General features: G+C 33.1%; 1 long non-coding RNA gene across 1 annotated transcript in view; it reads left to right on the plus strand.

The window, feature by feature from the left end:
• Positions 1-2,481: 2,481 nt before the first annotated feature.
• The window catches only part of LOC139362195 (uncharacterized), a 38,483-nt gene continuing 26,507 nt past the window's right edge, over positions 2,482-14,457 (plus strand). The window contains exons 1-2 of the long non-coding RNA XR_011620583.1: positions 2,482-2,659; positions 13,782-13,859. This is a non-coding gene — a long non-coding RNA (uncharacterized lncRNA). The remainder of the gene's footprint in view (positions 2,660-13,781; positions 13,860-14,457) is intronic.

Genomic DNA, 14,457 nt, shown 5'->3' on the forward strand with positions numbered 1-14,457 from the left:
ATTGATGAACATTTGGGTTGATTCCATGTCTTTGCTATTGTAAGTACTGCTGCATTGAACATATGTGTGCATGTATTATTATAATAGAATGATTTATAGTCCTTTAGGTGTACACCCAGTAATGCAATTGCTGGGTCAAATGTTATTTCTGGTACTAGGTCTTTGAGGAATCACTATGCTGTCTTCCACAGTGGTTGAACTAACTTACATTCCCACCAGCAGTGTAAAAGTTTTCCTATCTCTCCACAGTCTTGCCAGCATCTATTTTTTTCTTGACTTTTTAATAATGGCCATTCTGACTAGTGTGAAATAGTATCTCATCTTGGTTTTAAGTTGCATTTCTCTAATAATCAGTGATGTTGAGCTCTTTTTCATATGCTTGTTGGGCACATGTATGTCATCTTTTGAGAAGTGTCTGTTCATGTCCTTTGCCCAGTTTTTAAGGGGTTGTTTGTTTTCTTTTGTAAAATTGTTTAAGTTCTGTGTAGACTCTGGATATTAGACTTTTGTGAGATGGATAGGTTGAAAAAATTTTCTCCCATTTTCTAGTTTGTTCACTTTGATGATAGTTTCTTTTGTTATGCAGAAGCTCTTTACTTTAATTAGATCCCATTTGTTAGTTTTTGCTTTGTTGCAATTGCTTTTCACATTTTCTTCATGAAATCTTTGCCCATGCCTATAGCCTGAATGGTATTGCCTAGATTTTCTTCCGGAGTTTTTATACTTTGGGGTTTTAAATTTTATCCATCTTGAGTTAATTTTTGTATAAGGTATAAAGAAGTGGTCAGTCCAGTTTCATTTTTCTGCATATGGCCAGCCAGTTCTCCAAGCACCACTTATTAAACAGGGAATACTTTTCCCATTGCTTGTTTTTGTCTGGTTTGTGAAAGATTGGATGGTTGTAGTTATGTGGTCTTATTTCTGGGTTCTCTATTTTGTTTCATTGGTCTATGTGTCTGTTTTTGTACCAGTACCATGCTGTTTTGGTTACTGCAGCTTTGTAGTTGCTTAGGACTATTAGGGTTCTTTTTTGGTTCCAGACGAATTTTAAAACTGTTTTTTTTTTTTTTTTTTTTTTCTAATTCTGTGAAGAATGTCAATGGTAGTTTGATGAGAATAGTGTTGAATCTATAAATTGCTTTGGGCATTATGGCCATTTTCATGATATTGATTCTTCCTATCTAAAGCTTGGAATGATTTTTCATCTATTTGTGTCCTCTCTAATTTTCTTGAGCAGTGTTTTCTAGTTCTCCTTTAAACAGTCTCTACTTACCTTGGTAACCATATTCCTAGGTATTTTATTTTATTTATAGTAATTGTGAATGGTAGTTCATTAATGATTTCTCTCTCTGCTTTTCTTTTGTTGGTGTATAGGAATGCTTGTGATATTTGCACATTGATTTGGTATACTGAGACTTTGCTGAAGTTGCTTACCAGATTAAGAAGCTTTTGGGATAAGATTTTCTAGAAATAGGATTATGTCATCTGCAAACAAAGACAATTTGACTTCTGATCTTCCTATTTGAATGTCCTTTCTTTCTTTCTCTTGTCCTGGCCCGAACTTCTAATTCTATATTGAATAGGAGTGTTGAACAAAGCTGTTTTAAAAAAGAAAGAAACGTTGTTTTTGTTTTTGTGTTCTTCCAAGATGGCGGACTGGAGGCACTGTTAGCACGCCTCCAAATAAAGTATAGAGATTCACGCTGTGACCTCTTTTTCATGAAGCAATACAGTAACTTAACAGAAAAATGGAAAGAAACCACAGACCCATTGAAAGAATCATCAAGCAGCAGTGTACACCATGAACCAGATAGAAAACTGTGACTCTCCAGAGTGTGAGGTGGAGAGAGATTGACACAATGACACACCCTCCAACAGGAGAGCTGTGAAAACCAGGCCATGGGGGAAACCCTTACCCCTATCCAGGCCTGGAGCTGATTTAGTGAGCGGTGAGAAATACATGAGAATGAGCGGCATCAGGAAAGTGTGCTTTGCATGCACACCAACTCCAGAAAGAATGAAGGGAAGCCCACTTTGGGAGGTGGGTGGATCACGAGGTCAGGAGATAGAGATCATCCTGGCTAACACGGTGAAACCCCGTCTCTACTAAAAATACAAAAAAAAAAAAAAAAAAAAAAATTAGCCAGGCATGGTGGCGGACGCCTGTAGTCCCAGCTACTCGGGAGGCTGAGGCAGGAGAATGGCGCGAACCCAGGAGGTGGAGCTTGCAGTGAGGAGCCAAGATCGCGCCACTACACTCCAGCATGGGCGACAGAGCGAGACTCAGTCTCAAAACAAAACAAAACAAAACAAAACAAAAAAGAATGAAGGGAAGCATTACTAGTCCCACCTCATAGGAGACTCCACAGAAGGCAACCAGCTAACTCAGTTGATGATCTCAGAGAAGCTCGCAATGAGATTTGTGATATCATCTCGAGTGAGGATGAACCCCATTGGCCAGAACCAAAGAGCAAGCAGGAAGTGTGCTATAGCCATGAGCACAGAAGCTATACATCACTGCTTCATAGGCCGACTGAGAAGAGCATGACCTGAAAGCTGCTGTTTCTTACTCTGTCAGGGAGCATTACAGCCTACCTGGAGGAGTTTTGAGCTCTGAGCACAGGCTGCCTGGAACCCAGGTACCTGCTAGCAGAACACTGTGAGTATGAGACCTGTCTTGCCAAGAATCTACAAGGAACTAAAAATTTAAAAAAATAAAAATATAAAATATTTTAAAATAGGCCAGGCACAATGGCTCACACTTGTTATTCTAGCACTTGTGGGAGGCTGAGGCAGGTGGATTGCTTAAGCTCAGGAGTTTGTGTCTGTAGTCCCAGCTGCTCGGGAGGCTGAAGTGGGAGGATCATGTCAGCCTGGAAGGTGGAGGCTACAGTGAGCCGTAATTGTGCAGCTGTGCTCTAGCCTCAGCAACAGGGTGAGACCCTGACTCAAAAAATAAAAATAATAAATAAAAATCAATACATATATAAAAGATGAAAAATTTAATCAATTGATTGATAGAAATATTAGCATGAATGAAGAAGAAAAAATTGTCTTTGCTTATTCAGGAGTAATGTATCTAGGAATTCATGAAAGACATGACCCATGTGAATTAAAACAGATGTTTATTATAGCATCATTTAAAATATTGACAACATAAAAATAGTGTAAATAGCCAGAAGCAAAGAAATAATTAAGCTATAGTACATCAAATCCACAGGAACGTCATATCCTTTTAGAATATAAATGAAAAAACTACAGAAGATTGTATATTTCTATTATAAAATACATCTGCAAAATACCAGAATATGAATATGAAATTAGAGATATGAGCCAAGGCTATTCTAATATTAAAATACAGTTGAAATTTTCATTGTTTTCTATATTAGTTAATTAAATATGTCAAAGTAGCATAATTCAAGCTTATACCATCTATAACTGACATCAGTGACTGCTCACTAGTCTGTCTAAAAGATTTTACTTTTACTTTGACTCATGAAAAACTCCCCAACTGCAAGACTGAAAAGCAAAACAAAACAAGACACACAAAATGGACTTCATTGCTTTGAACTAATTCTGCAACACTAAGGATAAGCATTTGAATTCCTTAGAGAGAAGCGGCTTCTTATGTGACATTCTGATGTCCAGCATAATTATCTTAGAAAAAATACCAATAAGAATTAAAAATAATTAAAAACCTTAATATTCTTCTGTTTTTCTTGCTAAGATTATTAAATTTCTGGTATAGTTGGATGAATAAATCCTAGTAATTCGTAGAAAATGCAGCAAAAAAGATTTACATTTTGAAGATGAAGAGTAAAAAGATACGGCACATTGAACAAGCAGTGACTTGTTCAAAATGTAAGTTCTTTGGAATAATATTGCTGAAATGCCAGAGATCTCTTAGTCAATCTTAAGAAACAGCAAATGGAGGAATCTAGAAATAACAATATTAACTTCCATAAAATACACCAACTACTCACAAATCATATAAATAAACCATTTCTTATAATGAAGCAATAAACAATAATTTTCAGTAATAAGGCCAGCCTGGTCTTTCCCCCTTCACCCCCTTACTCACATTATTTGACTTTCCTTGTAAGTTATGTTATGTAGTTTACAAGGTATGCTAAGTTATAAGGTCTATTGTTAAGGTATCAGTGTAATTTTGAATTAAAACAAATATATCCAAACGAAAAGTTATGTCTACTTAAATATCACTGTCCAGATTTTTTTTTACCATTATTTTTCATGTAACAGTGAATGATTCAGTTCTTGCAGCACCTTCCTGGGGTTAACATCGGTTTATATTCATTAGACCAGAAGGTCAAATGAGGCACAGAAAGGCTAAATGGCGTCTATAGTTTCAGGCTTTCTACTAAGTGAGTTATGGGTGAAACTTGAAACTCAGGTCCTTTATGTCCTTTGCTCTGATCAACTGACCATTGAGAAGAATTCTTAATTAAGTTTATCTGAAGACATGAATAAATGGTTTTGACTTACTATTTTCTAATGCATCTTATACCATGAGTGAGATATTGTGTTCATGACCATTCCAACAGAAGCAGAATATAGCCATACTAGTATTTAAGTGATTATTAGATATCAAGTTCACTAATTCCCTTAAGGTGAGGCTAGAACTAAGACTGAAATAAAGAAGTTTGAAGGACACTAAAATTCCACAGGATGTGTAAACCTAACCAGCGACCAAAGGGAAGGGATCTCTTTTACTAGCACATGATATAAGATGTATCTTATAGGATACATCTTATAGGAAAAGTAAAAATTATGTCTTAAAAATTATAATGTTGGATAGAAAGTAGTCTCAGAGGCCAAAACAAATGAAAGTTAAAACATTTGCAGAAAGCAAACCTTAAAAATCACATTTTCCCCTTAGTGTCTGCCAAATTCTGATAACTCTATGTGTTCTTTTACTTAGAGTTGCATTAGGTTCTGGAACAAAGTGATAAAATTAAGTTCTATCTTACATTTAAACTATCAATTAGATCTTTCTTACAATAAAAGGTATCATTAAATGAACAACACCTTCTAGATATAAGCCTGCTGCTGCTGCTGCTGCTGCTGCAAAAATGGAAAACTTGCTCATTTATATCTTGACATTAGTATAAAAGCATCTTTTTTAAAAGTTAATAATTTGAAGTCTATTATTACATAAGTTGGCGGTTTAAATTATGCTACCTATGTGGTCTAAAAATTCTTGTGCAAATAATTACATTATTTAGTCCTGCATTGGAAGAACACTTAGGTAACAGGCAGAGAAAAACACAAAATCCAACTTTAACCTTTACATATTAATAAAACTCTAGATACTATGGACTCAATGTAAATAATAATAATAAATACATAGAAACAAAAATGCCACAAATGAAAGTCAGCAGTATCATGCAAATGAATGCATCAAATTTTGACCTTTTCTTTTACAGATAATAAAAAATGACATTATATGTTTTATAATATAATAAGGAGTCTTGAAAATAAGATATAAAATAACTTTAAAAAACAAGAAAATTCAAATATCATAAAAATAAGAAATGTAAAATGTAATACTTAAATCCAAAGCTAAATAGATAGATTAACAATTACGTTATACACATCAGAAGAAGGAATTATTAAAGTTGGAAGAGAAGTGCTTATATTTTGTTCTGTGTGGATGGTGAAAAATATATAATATAGAGAAGAGAGATTTAAAAACATATTGGTTATTGTCACAAAGTCAAATAATATTATTTTCTATACATTAGGTTGAACCATATGAATCTGATAGTTTTAAACAAAATGATTAAATATCAAGAATGTTTTTTATAACTAACCATATAAGAAATCCCAAATAAACCACTAATTAGTTATTAAAATTAGTAAGCAAAATTAGCAAGATTTTCAAATGCAAACTATATATCCACATAGCAGCAACAATTAGTACAAGGTTATGATTAAATAAATGTATAAATAAAAACAATACAAGCATACACAAAAACACATTTGACAAAAAAGGAACAGTTTTTGTGGATAAATGTACTAAAATGTATTGGAAAGCATTAATGAATTTTAAGCTAAATGGAAGGAAATAATAAATATAAAGACAAATATAAAGTCTTTTTATAATAATATATTAGGTCAATGCAAACTCACTCCAAATTCCAACAGAGTTCCTCATGGAAATTCACAAATGTTTTCAGAAATGTATAATAAAGAGCTGGGAAATAACATACTCATAAATAAAAAGATAAATGAAGAGGATACATACACTATGAGGTTTTTAATCATGCAATTTCAAATCATTTCTTATAAAGTTTTAAAGCATTTATGTTTATGTTTACAAAATTTAAGACATTGTGGGGTTTGGGAACAAGCCCAGAACCCTTTTTTATATGTATTCATGCATATTTAATATATATAAACTTGAAATATCATTACATGCAATAGCAGATTAGCAGAGAAAAAATAAACTGTTTTCCTAAGAAAATAATATGCCTGATTTTTAAAAAATACAATTTGATGCATAGTACAAACTATACTCATACAATAAACTATAACATTTTAGAAATGAAAAATGTATCTTATCACGTTAGGAAAAAAAAAGGATCACTACCTTAGACTATAAAAAAGTTAATAAAAATAAAAAATATAACAGGAACAAAAGCAAACTATAATGAAACTGTTTAATTAATTTTACATGAGAAAGAATAAGCTTAATTGATAAAGGAATTCCTAAATAGAATAAGTGACATGTTACACAACAGCACAATATATTGCAACACATGTGACTAATAAAGTATTAATAATCATAACGTAAATAATTTCTACAAGCCACTACAAACAGAAAACATTGACAAAATATTAATCACAAGACATAAAGAATTTTTACAAGCCACTACGAAAAGAAAAAATTGAAAAAAGGAACACAAATATGAATAAACATTTCACAGGGGTGAAAATATTTAAGATAAACATATGAAAACATTCAAATCCACCATATTGAAGGAAGGAAGGAAGGAAGGAAGGAAGAAAGGAAGGAAGGAAGGAAGGAAGACAATGCACACATGCAGCAGATATTGGTCAGGATGTGGAATAATAAACCCTCCTTTTACTGTTAGTTCGAATATAAACAAAGAGTCAACTGGTTTAAAAAAGAGTTTCACATTGTCTAGTACAACCCACATGTTCTAATTTTCAGTCATTCTACTCTTAGGAATTTACCCAGATGAATGTTCTCACCATGTCCTTGAGGGACAAGTATATGAATGTTTAAAGCAGTATTGTTGACATAACAATGAATTTTAACTGGCAAATGTTTACTCATAGTAAAATAAATAAAATTTTTTGTGTTTATACAACAGCATATTACATTCGTAATGTTTTAATAGTTAAAAAAGTGACTTACAGTTCTTCAGAGAGAAAGATTGATTTCAAATATGCACTCTTGAATCAAAACACAAATTACAAAATAATACTTAATATCTAATTTCAGTTATATAAAGTAACCTAAGGCAAAGTTAAATAATATGACAATTAAGAATACAGATATATGTTAAAAACAAGAGAATACTTAACACAAAATAATTAATACAAAATTTAGGATAATGCTTCTACCCGCATGGAGGACGTAGACAAAGAAAAAAAGCACACAACTGACTTGCGAGGCACTGGTAACTTTTCATTTCTTAAGCTGACTGGTGGGAACATGTTTTTCATTTTAAAATACTCTTCAAATTATACATATATATACATATTAATATTATATACTTCTTATAGAGAATACTGTATTATTCAACATATTTTTAAATGAACAAAGAGAATAAAACCCAATGACCAAAATTTGACTCACTCTAACTTTCAAACGTTTACCAGCAAACTAGGACTATGGACAGTAATATAAAAGGAAAACTATGAATGTATGAAAGAAGAGGCTCTACATAAAAAATTGCTTTAGGAATGGCAGAATGGTCTATTAGTCTAGTGCTACTGAGGAAGTGAGTGTAGTAAAAAGAGAATGCTTTTAGAGTTCGGAACACAGAGGTCGTTAAGAGACTTTTATGAAAATGAGCCTCTCTCTCTCTCTCAAAATTCTTCTGTTTGATTCAGATGTTTGTGTTCTAATGTTTTCTTTTCTGGGAAACATAATAAAAATAAAAATAACCAGAATATAAATACTTATCTTCTGAATAGGGGGAAAAAAAAAAACTGTCTCAACCCATCCCATTCCTTTAACTTTTTCAAGTACTATCATACTATTTATTCTTCATGGCATTTTCTTTCCTTAGCATTTTTCTATCTTTTCCCTCCTCTTGCATGTGGGAAGAGAAGTTCAGTTACACTCATATACAGCATAGCAATATTTCAGTCAATAATGGACCATGTATGAAACAGATTATAATGCTGCATTTTTACTGTATTATACTTATGTATACATAATTTTACATATATATATAATTTTACTTATGTATGCCATAAGATTATAATGCTGTATCTTTCTATGTGTAGAAGTTGTCAGATACACAAATACTTAGTAGTATTACAGTCACCTACAACGTTTCATGCAGTTACACAGTATACCAGTTTTCAGTTCAGTAGCAATAGGGTGTACCATATCACCTAGATGTATAGTAGGCTATACCACCTAGATTTGTGTAAGAACACCTTATGATGTTCAAACAACGACAAAATTACAGGATGCATTTCTCAAAAGGTAACCTGGAGTTAAGCCATGCATGACTGTACTCACACAGATTCTCGTTACTTGCACTGTTTAAACTTGGATCCTCTAGAAAGCAGAAAGCCCAATACCAAAGTTACTGTATTTTCCTTGTATTAGGGAGGAAAACTATAGGTAAGTCAGAGTGGGGGGAAAATAAATGAGTCAGGAAAGAAGGGCAGACCGATAACAAATAATTTAACAGAGTTTTCAGTTCATTTATCAGTCTTACAGAACCATATCTTGGGAGGTTATGTAATACTCTGCATCTCACAAAAGTTTGGGTGAAGAATAAATAAGTATTTATCTGTATGATCTTTTTCCTCACAGTCAGAGATTTACCTTGATGGATGTTAATTTTCTGGCATGTCCAGGACATACAATCATATATGCCAGTCTGGCCTTCAGTATCACATCCCTTGACAGCGGAAATCCCCCTGGTAAGAGGATAATGGAGGGCAGAAGATGAGAGGGAAAAGCCATGGTCATGAGACAAGTCATACTGGCTTGTGCTAACATGAAATCAATGAACATCTCCAAAGGGTTGATTGCTGCAATGATGGCTGGAGTAAAAAAAATGGTCAAGGGTCTCAGTATGATGAGAAGCTGAGAATATGAAAGATGGTAAATAGAAATGTCTGCATGGGACATGTCTGTAGCTGTTTAATCACTCTGATTGTCAGTTCACTTAGTATAAATCTGGGATTGATGCTTACTTAGGGCAAAGTTTCTAAACTGATCTTCCCTCTTCCTTATCTCTCTTACTTCCAGACACACACACACTCATACACACCCACCCCCCCCACACACACACACAAACACACACACACACAGAGAAAGAGGGAAAGATAAATACATCACAGCATTGGATGCAGGTTGAGGAAACATTTTTATCATGATTTTTGCAATAAGCCTAGTCCCTTAATCTGACTAAAAAAGGATATGGGTGATTGTTTTAAATAATTATATATTAAACCTCTTGTAACGTGAAGTTCACAGACACTGAATTTTCTAAAGATAGATTTCAGGAAAAAAATTAAATATATGGAAAATAAATTTAAAAAATTTTCAGAGTATATTTGTTCACATATTTTATATTCATATGTCATGTTACCTGAAAAACTAGCTGGAGATCTAATAAACTATTTAAAAATGTACTTCTTAGGAGCACCCAAGATATATGGCAGCTGTATTTAGTAAGTTACTAAGATTTTCCCATTTTAAACATTTTCTAAAGTGTATACAAATAATCTTAACAGTTGTATTACTCACCTTTTGAATTAAACACAACTCAGTTGTCAAAGAACAGTAAGCTTTTACGGGGATATCTGCAGTTGTAAGAAAGGCTTGAATTTAATTTTACTAGCCAATACCTAATAGAGTAAAACTAAAATCATTGTACAATTGACTTTATGTCATCCTTTATGCACATTAAAACTTACATTTTTTTTCTATGTATTTCTAACCTGATATACAATTAGTCTATTTAAATAGACATAGCATCCCTGATGATACACAGTGCAGAATCTGAGGTTCCACCATTTGAGTACTTAACACTCTGTTTATAAAATGTAATTCAAATTGTCAGGTCTCTCTGTGAACCTACATACCATTCTTGAAGGCTTCTCCCCATGCTTGAGGTAGGTTATTCGCTTCCTTTTAAACAAGATACGATGTTTGCTGTAGAATGTTTTTCAACTGTGAAATCTTATCTGAGCAAAATACAGATGTATTTTGTGAAACTTTAGAAAAAAATGTCTACAAACGATAACAGAATAAAATAGATGAAGACAAAATTAATAACTGCCAATACCACATGTGTGTGATTCTTCCTTCCCAAGCGGATTATGCAGAGCTCATGGCAGGTAAGCCAAGTGTGGACCAGCCTCACTATGTCCTTTAAGGAATATAGTTAGATGACTTTAGTTTAAGTAGTCACAAGATTTTGAAAGTTATAGAAATTATTTCTGTTTGATTCTCTCTCTTATGAAAGAAAGAAAAGAGAAAGAAGGAAAGAAAGAAAGAGAGAGAGGAAGGAAGGAAGGAAGGAAAAGAAGGAAGGAAGGAAAAGAAGGAAGGAAGGAAGGAAGGAAGGGAAGGAAGGAAGGAAAAGAAGGAAGGAATGAAAAGAAGGAAGGAATGAAGGAAGGAAGGAAGGAAGGAAGGAAGGAAGGAAGGAAGGAAGGAAGGAAGGAAGGAAGGAAGGAAAGAAGGAAGGAAGGAAGGAAGGAAAAAGAAATTTTCTGTTTGGTTGGAACTACTCAGCAAATTTCTATGTAATCTTAAATAAAATAGACAAAATGCCACTTCAAATTACAGGTTATTTTTCTTTATACCAAAGTTTCTGAAAAGTGGCACTATTGACATTTGGATCAGATTATTCTTTGTTGTAGAGGCTGTCCTATGCATTGTGGATGTTTATCAGTCTCTCTGCCTCCATAACTCACTACTTATCAGGAGCACACTCCACCACCCATGATGACAAACAAAACTGCCTCCAGACATGACCAAGTGTCACCTGGGGCATAATGTCCCACCCTTGAAAACCACTGGCCTATAATAAAATTCGTCAAATTTTATTTTATTTTGTACAACACAATAGTTCTGGCATAATCTAGAAATAATCTAGTCATCATGGCTATAAATTCAGGTATGCAATATTTTGTAATTAAGGATTTTCCAGTTTTATAAAGAAACCTGTTTTCAGTTTTATAATTTCATAATGGCACCACAGTTTATGATTAGTGATGTAGACACTAGTGTAGCAAAAAGTCGTGCTAGTTAATGGTTTTGAACTATTGATTCTATAATCAATAAAATTCCTAGATCTAAATAAAATATGCTCTAATTAATACTTATCATAAAGATGGTCAATAGCATTGACCATGTTTTTTCTATTCTGTTGTGAAGCATATAAATATAGAATCGGAGACGGCACAAATTCTTTTCTATCATAAGTGTTAAAACCCCTTGTTTTAAATGTATAGCTCTACTTTTTTAAAAAAACTACCTATGAGAAATAGAAATTTTGGCATAGCATGTAGACAAATGCATCTCAAATAAACAGCAAATACCTAATTTATTTTGAAATAGTGGAGTCATTATTCTTACATTAATGAGAATAAAGATACTTCAGTGTATACATTTTATTCAATATTATCTTTAAAAGTCTTAGCACTGGCATACAACATAAAACTAAAATAGGAATGAATAAGTAATGGAAATAACTATGAAGAAACTTAAATAGCAAGCTTAGAAAAGTAGATGGTTACAATATAAGTATATGAAAATTCGTATAATTTTTGTATTCACATTACTCAACCTGAATTCACAATAAAAATATAATTCAAAACAGCAAGCACAATAAAAACCAACTAGAAATAAAGTTAAAAAATAATATATGGGATTCTAAAAAAACAAATAATAAAGCTTCTGAGTGATAGAAAAAACAGAATGTTCAAAACAAGAAGAGATATTATTTTTATGAATGAAAAGATTAAATAATTTGAGAAATATATTGTAATATGAAATAGTTTATATTGAATACGTCTTATATTCCTGGCATTATATATATTTTAAATAATGTTTTCAAATAATCTTTACAAAATTCTAAGTGGCTATTATGATGACAGCCACAATTGGATCATTAAATTTGTAAAATTAATAAGTGGAAAAACCAATCTAAGAAATTAAGCAAAATATGAGCCCCTCACCACTCCTTCATTGTTCCCCTATTAGCTTTTAATTGTAAAATATTAATTGAGGAGCTTTCACTAGGTATTGTCATAATATGATGTATTTCTTTTTAGTTAATCTGAAAAAAATTATAATTCTATAGTTAATATATGTTGAGTATCTTATATGACAGGAACTATACTGAAATTTGAAAGATTTTTAAAAATAGCACTTGTGGCCTGCTTTTTTCTTTTTTATATAATGATTATTTTGTGAGCACATTTATTATATAAAAAATTCCATTTAACAATACATTTAAATATACTAGGATAAAAAGCTTAATTAAAAGTAAATATCTAACAGTGCATAGAAGACAAAATTGAAGATTTCATTCACATATTTCAGTTTTTCAAAATACTTTAGTTTCTTTTATATTATTTCAACTGCAATATTTAGCCATAAAAATTTGAATACATATTTCTGTCATGGATTCTTAAAAAATTCATGTATTTATTGCTATTACAACCACTGTTTTTCAAACTGAAAGATTTAAAAAGTATAAAATGTGGAGAAGGTTTTAATACTTTCATAATTACACATAAGAACAAAATCACTTTATTAGCTTTATATCTTGATTTAATCTGAATTTTTTCTTCTGCTCATTTTATATATATATATATATAAAGGGAGTATTTAACATAGTAGTAATTATGTGAGAAAAGTTGAGGAAAAAATCAAGAAATATAAGCTCTTCGAGGAATATTAATATCACATTAACTTGAAAATTGCCTGGCAAGCGTATAAAGTCTCTTATGCTTCATGTGGTCCTAGGGGATAGTCTGTTGAATTTAAAAAGTAACTTTTTTTTTTTTTTTTCAGCATTGCTTGCTACAAAATGGTTCAAACTATTATCACTTTAATTGACTTAAAAACATGTCTTTAAACTAAAATCAGTGTTTTAAATGATTAAAATAATAGGATAGTGCATGTATTATTGTAACACTTCAAAATTTCTGCAAACTTAACACTTTAAAATTTATACAAAGTAAAGTTTTTCAAGCAGCAGCCTATCCAGCATTTAAAGTTTAAGACAATTTTTTACTAAAATTACCATTCAAAATTAAAAGTTATAGCAGAGACCAAATGACTGTGGAGACAGAATTTGCCTTTTGGTGTCACTTTTATTGTCCACAATTAGTAGCAGCCCAGATGCCAGCAGACTGCACGGTGATGAAGGGCAATTCACTTTCATGCCGTTTTCAGCCAATTAAATACAAAACGAGAATAAGAGGTCATAATGTGGTCCCTGATATTTAAAGTATGATTTACTTCTTATAATTCAATCTGGTGACATTTTTTATTGGATGGTCAAAATATATTATGTGTTTTTCAGTAAGTTCGCCTGCGTCTCAGAAGGCAATATTAAGGAAATTTCAGCAACAGAGATGGGTAATGGACTTTTTCTTGTGAGGTGAGTTCTTCCAATTATGGTCACTTGGTGACACTGCTATAAGAAAAAATTTGTTGAGCCTGGGTGGGCGGAGCAAGATAGCCGAATAGGAACAGCTCCAGTCTCCAACTCCCAGCGCGAGCGACACAGAAGACCGGTGATTTCTGCATTTTCAACTGAGGTACTGGGTTCATCTCAGTTGATCCACTGGGGAGTGCCAGAGGATCAGTGCTGGTCAGCTGCTGCAGCCCGACCAGCGAGAGCTGAAGCAGGGCGAGGCATTGCCTCACCTGGGAAGTGCAAGGGGGAAGGGAATCCCTTTTCCTAGCCAGGGGAACTGAGACACACAACACCTGGAAAATCGGGTAACTCCCACCCCAATACTGCGCTTTAAGCAAACAGGCACACCAGGAGAACATATCCCACACCTGGCCTGGAGGGTCCCACACCCATGGAGCCTCCCTCATTGCTAGCACAGCAGTCTGTGATCTACCGGCAAGGCAGCAGCGAGGCTGGGGGAGGGGCGCCCGCCATTGCTGAGGCTTAAGTAGGTAAACAAAGCTGCTGGGAAGCTCGAACTGGGTGGAGCTCACAGCAGCTCAAGGAAACCTGCCTGTCT

Source organism: Macaca nemestrina, chromosome 3 (genome assembly GCF_043159975.1).
Source record: "Macaca nemestrina isolate mMacNem1 chromosome 3, mMacNem.hap1, whole genome shotgun sequence".
In the NCBI taxonomy this organism is placed as follows: Eukaryota; Metazoa; Chordata; class Mammalia; order Primates; family Cercopithecidae; genus Macaca; species Macaca nemestrina.